A 10861-nucleotide genomic window follows, 5' to 3' on the forward strand; every position below is an offset into this window, starting at 1 on the left:
TGAGGGCTCAGTCCAGGGACTGCTGGGGACTCTGTCCAGGGACTGCTGCGGGCTCAGTCCTGGCACTGTTGGGGGCTCAGTCCAGGGACTGTTGGGGGCTCAGTCCTGGCACTGTTGGGGGCTCAGTCCAGGGACTGCTGGGGACTCTGTCCAGGGACTGTTGGGGGCTCAGTCCTGGCACTGTTGGGGGCTCAGTCCAGGGACTGCTGGGGACTCTGTCCAGGGACTGCTGCGGGCTCAGTCCTGGCACTTGTTGGGGGCTCAGTCCAGGGACTGCTGGGGACTCTGTCCAGGGACTGCTGCTGGCTCAGTCCTGGCACTTGTTGGGGGCTCAGTCCAGGGACTGCTGGGGACTCTGTCCAGGCACTGCTACGGGCTCAGTTCTGGCACTGTTGGGGACTCAGTCCAGGGACTGCTGGGGACTCCGCCCAGGGACTGCTGCTGGCTCAGTCCAGGGACTGCTGGGGACTCTGTCCAGGGACTGCTGCGGGCTGAGTCCTGGCACTGTTGGGGGCTCAGTCCAGGGACTGCTGGGGACTCTGTCCAGGGACTGTTGGGGGCTCAGTCCTGGCACTGTTGGGGGCTCAGTCCAAGGATTGCTGGTGACTCTGTCCAGGGACTGCTACGGGCTCAGTCATGGCACTGTTGGGGGCTGAGTGCAGGGACTGCAGGGGATTCTGTCCAGGGACTGTTGGGGGCTCAGTCCTGGCACTGTTGGGGGCTCAGTCCAGGGACTGCTGCGGTCTGAGTCCTGGCACTGTTGGGGGCTCAGTCCAGGGACTGCTGGGGACTCTGTCCAGGGACTGTTGGTGGCTCAGTCCTGGCACTGTTTGGGGCTCTGTCCAGGGACTGCTGGGGACTCTGTCCAGAGACTGCTGGGGACTCAGTCCTGGCACTGTTGGGGGCTCAGTCCTGGCACTGTTGAGGGCTCAGTCCAGGGACTGCTGGGGACTCTGTCCAGGGACTGCTGCGGGCTCAGTCCTGGCACTGTTGGGGGCTCAGTCCAGGGACTGCTGGGGGCTCAGTCCTGGCACTGTTGGGGGCTCAGTCCAGGGACTGCTGGGGACTCTGTCCAGGGACTGCTGGGGCTCAGTCCTGGCACTGTTGGCGGCTCAGTCCAGGGACTGTTGGGGGCTCAGTCCTGGCACTGTTGGGGGCTCAGTCTAGGGACTGCTGGGGACTCTGTCCAGGCACTGCTGCGGGCTCAGTCCTGGCACTGTTGGGGGCTCAGTCCAGGGACTGCTGGGGGCTCAGTCCAGGGACTGCTGGGGACTCTGTCCAGGGACTGCTGCAGGCTGTGTCCTGGCACTGTTGGGGGCTCAGTCCAGGGACTGCTGGGGACTCTGTCCAGGGACTGTTTGGGGCTCAGTCCTGGCACTGTTGGGGGCTTAGTCGAGGGACTGCTGGGGACTGTGTCCAGGGACTGTTGGGGCTCAGTCCTGGCACTGTTGGGGGCTCAGTCCTGGCACTTGTTGGGGACTCTGTCCAGGGACTGCTGCGGGCTCAGTCCTGTCAATGTTGGGGGCTCAGTGCAGGGACTGCTGGGGATTCTGTCCAGGGACTGTTGGGGGCTCTGTCCTGGCACTGTTGGGGGCTCAGTCCAGGGACTGCTGGGGACTCTGTCCAGGGACTGCTGCGGGCTGAGTCCTGGTACTGTTCGGGGCTCAGTCCAGGGACTGCTGGGGACTCTGTCCAGGGACTGTTGGGGGCTCAGTCCTGGCACTGTTGGGGGCTCAGTCCAGGGACTGTTGGAGGCTCAGTCCTGGCACTGTTTGGGACTCTGTCCAGGGACTTCTTGACGGTGGCTGTGCCTCGGCTCCCTTCACCCAGTGCAAGGTGAGGAGAGCAGGCAGGTGCTGCCTTTGCTCCGCCTGACCCTCCCTCTCTGCGGGCCTGGCATCAGGGCTCTGGCAGAGACTGGACTGGACGACTTCTTGATGTCTCATCTAACCCTTAATTTTCTGTGATTCTGAGATACTCAGAAGAAGTTGTGGCTGTTGCCAGACATTGCAAATTGGATGGCACTTTGGCACACTCAAAGCAGCTGCAAGAACTATAGAGAGGAGCAGATGTTGTCTGGTCTGCAAAGCTCTTAACTAGTGACAGGCTTCAGGATTTCCAGAAGAGTGACAGCAGCTTTCACCATTACATCTTGTTGCAATAGCTGATACCCTCTCTGTTCCATGCTCTAACATGGCAGAGCATGCATTAAACACTGGCGAAAACTGGAACTGGTGAGAAAATGAGGACTGCCCAAGCTTTGTGAAAGAAAGACCTCCTGATTCTAAGGCAGTGAGAAAGAGGCCAGCTCCAGAGGACCTTCTGAGGAAGAGGACCAATCAAAAAAAGTCTTACGGGGCATGAGGAACTGACCTGCCTTTGAAATTCACGTCCCAAAAACATGAAAGTGGAAAACTATGTGAAGATAGTAAAATAAAATATGGATTTGAGAGTGTGAATTTAATGGTCAGGCTCAGTGACCTTAAAGGTCTTCTCCAGTCTCAGTGAGTCTTTGATTCCGGTGTCCCTGCAACCCCCAAACCCACTGAGGAGGGCTGCAGTAAAGCATCAGTGCAGAGACTGCAGGCCCCACTGGCATGCCCAAGCACCCCAGTGAGCTTCCAAGCCATCTCTCAGTACCCCCCAAAAAGCAGGCTGAGCCAAGGGACAGGGATACATCCGGCAATGGGAAGGCTGAGGGGAATGGGACACAGGACCTACAGTCCTGCATCTCTGAAGCCCTGCGGCACTACAGCCACTCAGCTCCACAGCCCTACAGCCCTGCAGCACTAGAACCCTACAGCCCCAGCACTAAAGCCCTACAGCCCTAGATCTCTACATCACTACAGCTGTACAGAACTGCAGTGCTCACGCTAGGATCCAGCCTTAGCCCTCACACAAACAGAGTCAGGAGTGCAGTCCACAGGCACCCTGTCCTCAAACAGCCACCCTGTCCTGAGGAGTGTCTACTGCACGCTCCTGGCTCCAGCACTTCCTAGCCAGGGCAGCTTTCCACAGCAGAGAAGCTGTGCTTGCCTGTGAGATGAGTGCAGTCACGGAATGGTGGGGGTTGGAAGAGACCTCTGGAAATCGTTGACTTCAACTGACAGTCCTGTCACTGAGGTACTGCACTTGGCTTGGTGAAGATGCAGCTCAGCCAAGTGGCTCCTTCCCTGAGTTCCCTGGGTAAGGAGGATGAACAAGTCCACAGCATAATATAAGCAGGGAGCCTGCTCTCCACCCTGTGATGCTGTGGTGGGTGGGGTCTGTTTGAAAGGTGGAGTTTAATCATACCCTCTGTCAACAGGAGGAAGCTGTCACTTCTCTGGGGAAGGAGTTGTTGCTTGCCTTTTGGTGGGAGCAACAATTTAGTAGCTCTGCTTCTTCACTTCCCAGTGTTCAGCTTGGACTTGTACTATTACTGATGTGTTTCCAGCTAACTCATGGTACTGTGAAAACTCACAAGCAGCACAGTGACTGAATTCCTCAAGTGTTTGCTTTTATCCCTACGTGGCAGAGAAAATAAATGGAGATAAAAGCTGAAGTCCTGGTGAGATTTGCTGCTTTTGGCATGTTTGACAGCTTGCTTCTTTTTGGGTTTTTGGTTTGTTTTCTTTAAGTCACTCTCCCCAGTGGAAAAATTTAGTATATGTGGCACATGTTTTTTGAACACACAAGAAAATTTCTCAAAGAAAGCAGTCTGTGGACTCCCATGACTCTCCTAAATGAGACTTCCTTCCCTCCTTCCTTCTGGAAGATCTGTATATCCATTCAAGTTTGGTCCAAGGTTTCTGGAGTTTCCTAAGAAGTACAAACTCCTGTTCTGTCAAACCTGGCTGCTAAAACTGAACACAGAGGAAATCCTGGAACCCCACAATGTAAGCCCAGCTCTGGTTTAAGGTTTTGTATGAATTATTCATCAAGGATCAGGTGTTACCCTGGCTGTCAGCATAAAACTTTGCCGTAGAGGGAAGACTCTTGACCGCTGCCCCAGCTGATCTAAGTCAGTGTGAGTGATCACAGTGAAGCTGTAACAAGTTATGCTGCTGTAGAATAAGTTTAGGTTTTGAAGGAGAAGCAGCTTCTACTTTCTTCCCTAAGGAGGTCACCTGGGCTGAAGGTGAGCTACTGAATCCTCAGCGTGATGTAGAACCTCTGTTTTCTACGTGATAGCTGACTTTTGTGCATGAGATTCATAGAATCAATCACAGAATCAGCCAGGTTGGAAGAGACCTCCAAGATCATCCAGTCCAACCTAGCACCCAGCCCTAGCCAATCAACCAGGCCATGGCACTAAGTGCCTCAGCCAGGCTTTTCCTCAACACCTCCAGGGATGGCAACTCCACCACCTCCCTGGGCAGCTCATTCCAATGCCAATCACTCTCTCTGGCAAAAACTTCCTCCTGACATCCAGCCTAGACCTCTCCTGGCACAACTTGAGACTGAGACTGTGTCCCCTTGTTCTGTTGCTGGTTGCCTGGGAGAAGAGACCAACCCCACCTGGCTACAGCCTCCCTTCAGGTAGTTGTAGACAGCAATGAGGTCCCCCCTGAGCCTCCTCTTCTCCAGGCTAAACAACCCCAGCTCCCTCAGCCTCTTTGCATAGGGCTGTGTTCCAGGCCTCTCACCAGCCCTGGGAAGGGGATGAATGTTCTGAAAAATGCTAGTTGCTTCACCATTTTGCTTCCCCAGTGTCAGGAAGACCCTAGGCAGCTACTGTAGAGCTGACCAGGATGATCCCTTTGCCATCATTTTGGAATCCTTCCACTTCTTGCTCAGATGGTGCAACAGCATTCATCACTGTGGTACCAGCAGTAACTCACTTCTCTTTACAGCTGCTGCCTATTAAAGTAGTTCAGTGCACAACATGAGGAAGAAAAAGTGAGGATTTCTTAGGGCATCAATTGTTCCTATTTGCCAGGAAAAAAAAAACAACCAGCACATAATAAGGCTGAGCAACAGGACCTGATTAAGATCACCTCCAGAAAGGCATTCCAGGAGCCTCTGGTGAATCCTAAACGTACTTTTAACCACATGCATTACACCGTAGTGTTCTCTGGATGGACATTCCAGAGATAGGTATTAGTACTTTAGCAGTTTCCCCGAAGCTGGCAATTTTTTCAGCAAGACTGTAGGTGGCAGCAGCAGCTCTACAGTCTTTTCCTGCCCTGTCTCATAGGTCCTGGGACAACAGAAGAAAGGGGGGTGGCGGCAAAGCAAAGCAGCATCTCCCCTCTGTCTAAACCCAGCACGCAAAATGCTCTCATTTCCAAAGACTGCCCCCTCCCCGGGAGCTCGGTCAGGTTCTGGGTCTAAGAGAGCAGAGTTAATGCTCCTCGGGGCGTGTTGGGCTGAGGGAAGGGAGATGTGTTGCAATTTCCTCAGAAATTACATAGGCTCAATCTGATGCCTAAAGGAATGCTGCACAGTTTTCCTGTCGTTTGCTGGGGGTTGGGTTTGGTGGCCAGTAGGATGAGGGAGGTTATGCTGCCCCTGTACTCAGCACTGGTCAGGCCACACCTTGAGTGCTGTGTCCAGTTCTGGGCCCCTCAATTCAAGAGATGTTGAGGTGCTGGAACGTGTCCAGAGAAGGGCAACAAAGCTGGTGAGGGGCCTGGAGCACAAACCCTATGAGGAGAGGCTGAGGGAGCTGGGGGTGTGCAGCCTGGAGAAGAGGAGGCTCAGGGCAGAGCTCATTGCTGTCTACAACAGATCAAAATCCTAGCTTCTGGCACATCAGTTTCTGTGGTGAGGAAGGCTTTGTGCACATTTTTACGTGGCCACTCCCCAGCAGCTTTCAATCTTTCCTTATGACATCATTTTCTCAGCTGGATATTGAAGTCCTGTGCAAACCTGACTGACACTGCACACAGCATTAAGCACATTTCAGAAAATGATGTATAGAGGTTCTGCTTTCTGAGTTTCTAGATCATGAGCTAAAATTGCCTGGGTCACTCTTACCCATTCTACCACAAGAGTCAGTTCCTCCCTAGCATTTCTCAAAAGCCTGTTGATATAGCTGGAAATGAGACCCTCTGACTTTCCACCCTACAGACAATTCATAATAAAGTCTTTTTCCAGAGTGGAATCAGTTATCTGTTTGTGTCCACAAGCAGGCTATCACATCAGTCTGCATCACATTGCTCTTCCTATCACCAAATATCCTTTAGGTTCATTTAGTTCAATTACTCAACTCATTTTCTAGGCTGAGGCTTTCCCTGGACTCAAGTCTGCTGTGCTTGTCAGTTCTTCATTTCTGATGAAACCTGTTGAGATACATACAGCCTAAAAATACTGGCAGGGTAGAGACAATCTCTTCTAGATCCAGGCTCACAATTTAACATTCTCTCCACAGAGCCTAGCCCTAAATCCCTTAGGAGCTTAAAACACATTCCTTCCCACAGAATCACAAAATACATGAGTTCTTCAGAAAGAGAAAGGCTTTGCAAAAGATTTTGCACCACATTTTTTTTTTTTGTCTGTGAAAAGTAATTTACAAGTCTTGAAATAAAAAGAGAAGGAAAGCACAGCCCCTAAAATCATGTACCTTTACTCAGACTCACTCTGATGTTAGGTGCCTCAGAGATTTCACATGTAACAATAACAAAAAGCAAACAAAAATATTTGTCATTACTGTTTGTCTGATAAACCATACTCTGTAGCAGCTAGAGGAAAAGATATTTTCAGCTCCTGTTGGAGCCTTTCAGGTTCTCTGTCATGTAACTGAAGTAGCTTCCTATCAGGTGATGAGATCTTCATCAAGTGGCTTGAGTGCCAGTATGCCTTTACTGGTATCCCTAAGCATGCCATTCCTTCTCTGTGGTAATCTGTTTAATGCTTAGAAACCTGTTTTATAAGTAGTTTCCTTTGCTCTGTGGCCTTCTGTTTGTACTACAATTCTTTGGCACTTAGTTCTGCTGTGGAAAGCCTCCACAGAGTGGCAAGCAGAGTACTGTACCCAGTTGTCTGTGGGGGTTAGTGTCTAATGCAGTGGATTAGATGGGAATCTGCTGGGGCTTGTCTTGTTTATTCTGTGTCAAGTTTGTCTCCTTTCTTGTGTGGCCAAGGCAGACACTGATAAATATTGATTCCATTTACTCAGAATTTCCTCCATACTTCTTCCCTCTGGTCTTAGTTAAAGTTTAAAGCTTAGATCCATGTAGGAAGTCTGACATGCTGCCTAGGTTTGCCTTTTTTTTAAGATCTATTTTAGCAAGTCTGGAGATTCCAGAGTTGCTACTCACAGCTCAGAAGTACTTGCCTAAGAAATGTCTGACATAAGAATACTACATAAGAATACTACTACTAAATCTGGACATTTTGGAGATACTTCAAATTGTCAAATGCCTTTTAAGTTGGATGTTAAAAAACGGATTACATCTGTATCTATGGACTTCAGGGAAGGAATAAATTTTGGGTGGTCTCTATTATGTAGATGTCTTTACTGTATGGGTCCCTCATACAGAGAGGCCTTGAGCACAAGCCCTACGAGGAGAGGCTGAGGGAGCTAGGATTGGTTAGCCTGGAGAAGAGGAGCATCAGGGGAGACCTTATTGCTGTCTACAAGTACCTGAAGGGAGGTTGTGGCCAGGAGAAGGCTGCTCTCTTCTCTCAGGTGGCCAGCACCAGAACAAGAGGACACAGCCTCAGGCTGCGCCAGGGGAAATTTAGGCTGGAGGTGAGGAGAAAGTTCTTCCCTGAGAGAGTCATTGGACACTGGAATGGGCTGCCCGGGGAGGTGGTGGAGTCGCCGTCCCTGGGGCTGTTCAAGGCAGGATTGGACGTGGCACTTGGTGCCATGGTCTGGCCTTGAGCTCTGTGCTAAAGGGTTGGACTTGACCTATGAGGTCTCCTCCAACCCTGGTGATACTGTGATACTGTGATATTTAATTTCCATCATGTCTGTTCTTTAATGCATCTTTCAGATGTTTCCATGCACGCCAAAGTAGAAAATACTTAGAACTCAAAATCAATGGGAGCTTTCCTTTCCAGAGATGGCCAGTGAGAACTTGGCAAAGTGTTGTTGATTGCACATTTTCTAAACAAAGCCTAGCTCAAGCCCTTGCAGCAGCCTTGGCACAGAAGCACATGCAGGAGTTAAAAGGAGTCAGGACTGATTTTTAATGGGTTTTTTTTTGTCATGATGATATGGCTTTGATATATGCATGGAAAAAAAAGAGGCACTTTGCATAGCTATTAAGAAAACTTAATAACAAACATAATAAATTTCAATAGCTGTTTTCTTTTTTGTTAAGGAGTAAGGTGACGAAACAGAAACACTTGTGGTTGGTTTTGGCCCCTAGGTAAAGAACTGCAACAGGTTTGGACATGTATTGCATGTGATCAGGCTTCCCTGACCTGTTCTGTTGAAGACATGAATCACAGTCTGAGAAACACTGCTGGAGTTCTCAGAAAACCATGAGGCTCCTGACAGTTTGAGATGACAGTGTCCTCATTTACAGTGTTACTTGATCACTTCATGACTTTACAGTATTTTGCAAGGAGTAAAGAGCGATGCAAACACTTCACATTGTGGGGAGAGACCATCGATGACTTCAGAAATATTTTTCTTCTAAAAGGGATGAGGATGAGGAGAATTCAGTAACATCAAAGCACAAATGCCTGAGATGCAATGGGGCCTGACAGTTTCAGGTCATACTGGATGAAACTTAGTGGGGGTGGACTTTTTATGTAGGTCATTCTGATAAAAGGCATCAAGAGTTTTTATAGCTCAGTAGTCCAGGTTTCAGGTTTACCTTCCTACACAGCATTTCTCTTTCTACTTGTGCTGTTCCTAAGCAGAGCATCTTCTAGAGAAGGAACCACTAGCTTTATTTTCAGGGAGCCAGTATTTTTCACCTAGAGATGCTGCTGTGACTTTGTCACACAAAATATTGGTGAAGAGTAGGAGATGAGTCACACATACTCGGATTAAACCTGTCTCTTCTGATTTCAAGCCTATTTCAAGATTCCAATCTCAAGATTCTTTCAAGGGTTTAGTGACACTCTGTTCAAGGCAAATCTTAGCAACCCTACTGGCAGATCAGAAGACTGAGTTGTAGTAGCTATTCAGTTTTAATGCTCCACACCACAAGTGTTTCATGCAACCAGAAAAATCACACTACTGCATGTCAGTGACGGATTGAAATAACTGCCTTGCTGCCCAAGTCAGCAAAACAAGGATCTGGAGATTAGCAGCTTGACACCCTGCTCATGCTTGCAAAGGGGAAATAATTTAAGAGTTACACACAATACTAAACAAGGAATGGTCACTTCTATTTTATCTCTTCCCACTCTTACTCAAGCCTGTAACATAAATGGTGTTTCTCTTCTCTGAACTTAGACAGGAAGTTGACACATAAAACCCAGACTCTTGAGACTTTTGCTCTAAGCACAGGTTTGTCATTATATAATGAATGAAGCTGAATATATTACTAGCACTAATAGTGTACTGATGAGACCTTCTTATTAAAAGAAGGTTATCTTTCAGTTTATAACTTCAGCAAAGTTTCTCTATTTTGTATGAATGTTGCCACTCAAGGGCAACTGTCTAAAGCAGAGTTGTTCAGATGGGGCTGCTCTAGAGAAGAGCTGCATCTTAAAGACTCTGCTTTCCCACTGGGTCTCCATGGATTTCTGGCACAAGCTGAGAGGATTATAACAAACAAGCAGGTAACTGTTGGAAGAGACAGGATTACACCTTAATCCTGACCAAGTGAGCTGTAATGTCTCCTCTGTGCTAGAGTCCTCGTGTGTTGCTAGGGCACATCATTTAACCCAAACTTTTCAAAGGTAGTCAATAGTCCTCATTTTCACAGAAACACAGAATGTTAGGAGCTGGAGAGGACCTTGAAAGATCACCCAGTCTGAACCCCCTGCCAGAAGAGGATCACCTATACCAGATCACACAGGAATGGGTCCAGGCAGGTTTTGAATATCTCCAGACAGGGAGACTCCACAATCCCCCTGGGCAGCTTGTTCCAGTGTTCTGACACCTTCACAGATTGTATGTGCTCAAACTGGACACTGAACTCTGATTTCAGAAGCAACTGAAGTCAATAGGAGTAAATGTTTTGAAAATAGCAAGCACTGCACCAGTGTGTCCAACTTTTCTCCTCAGGCAGGTCCTGTAGTATCGTCCAATGGCAGAGTTTCTTTTAATGGCACAATCAGTTCCTCCAAGTATTCCTATTGAATGGAGCAAGGCACAGTGGGCTCCAGGGCCATTTGAATCGTCCAAGTGTGGCACTAACAGACTGCAAGCAACAGTGCAAGTATATTCATCTATCTAGTCATAAGAACTGTGGGGAAAACTAAATTCTCCAGTCTTCAAATTTGTCCTAACATTCATATTTTCAACCTTCATTTTGGGGGCTTTTGTTCTGTATATAGTAGAATAAGGATAGCATTTCGACCACAAGAACATTATTCTGACCTGTCTAGACCATTGTCAGAAGTCCTACAGATTCAGCTGGAGCTCAGAATGCCACCCAGCAGCATTCATAAAGTCACCATGACACCTCTCTTAACTTCTTGTAGACCAATGTACAGCTTACAAAGCTAAGCCTTGCTTCAAGAAGAGTTTAATTGTTCTGCAGCCTTAGTACTGACAACCACATAAGCCTATCGTCAGAAGACTTTCCAAGTCTGCAGAGAAGGCAGGAATCCTCCCTCAGATGCCAGCCCTACACCCAGGTAGGTCAACAAGAGTTTGCTGTTGATCTAAATACAAGCAACTCTGAGTTCTCATTATGCTATCTAAGGGAGTGTCTTTGGGTGCAGCCAATTGTTGGCAGCACAATGCTTAAAGCTGGGAAGAGCCTTTATAAATACACCCAAGGGCTTAAACAGTAGTCTCATA

The sequence above is a fragment of the Pogoniulus pusillus genome, chromosome 9, assembly GCF_015220805.1.
Source record: "Pogoniulus pusillus isolate bPogPus1 chromosome 9, bPogPus1.pri, whole genome shotgun sequence".
Taxonomy (NCBI): domain Eukaryota; kingdom Metazoa; phylum Chordata; class Aves; order Piciformes; family Lybiidae; genus Pogoniulus; species Pogoniulus pusillus.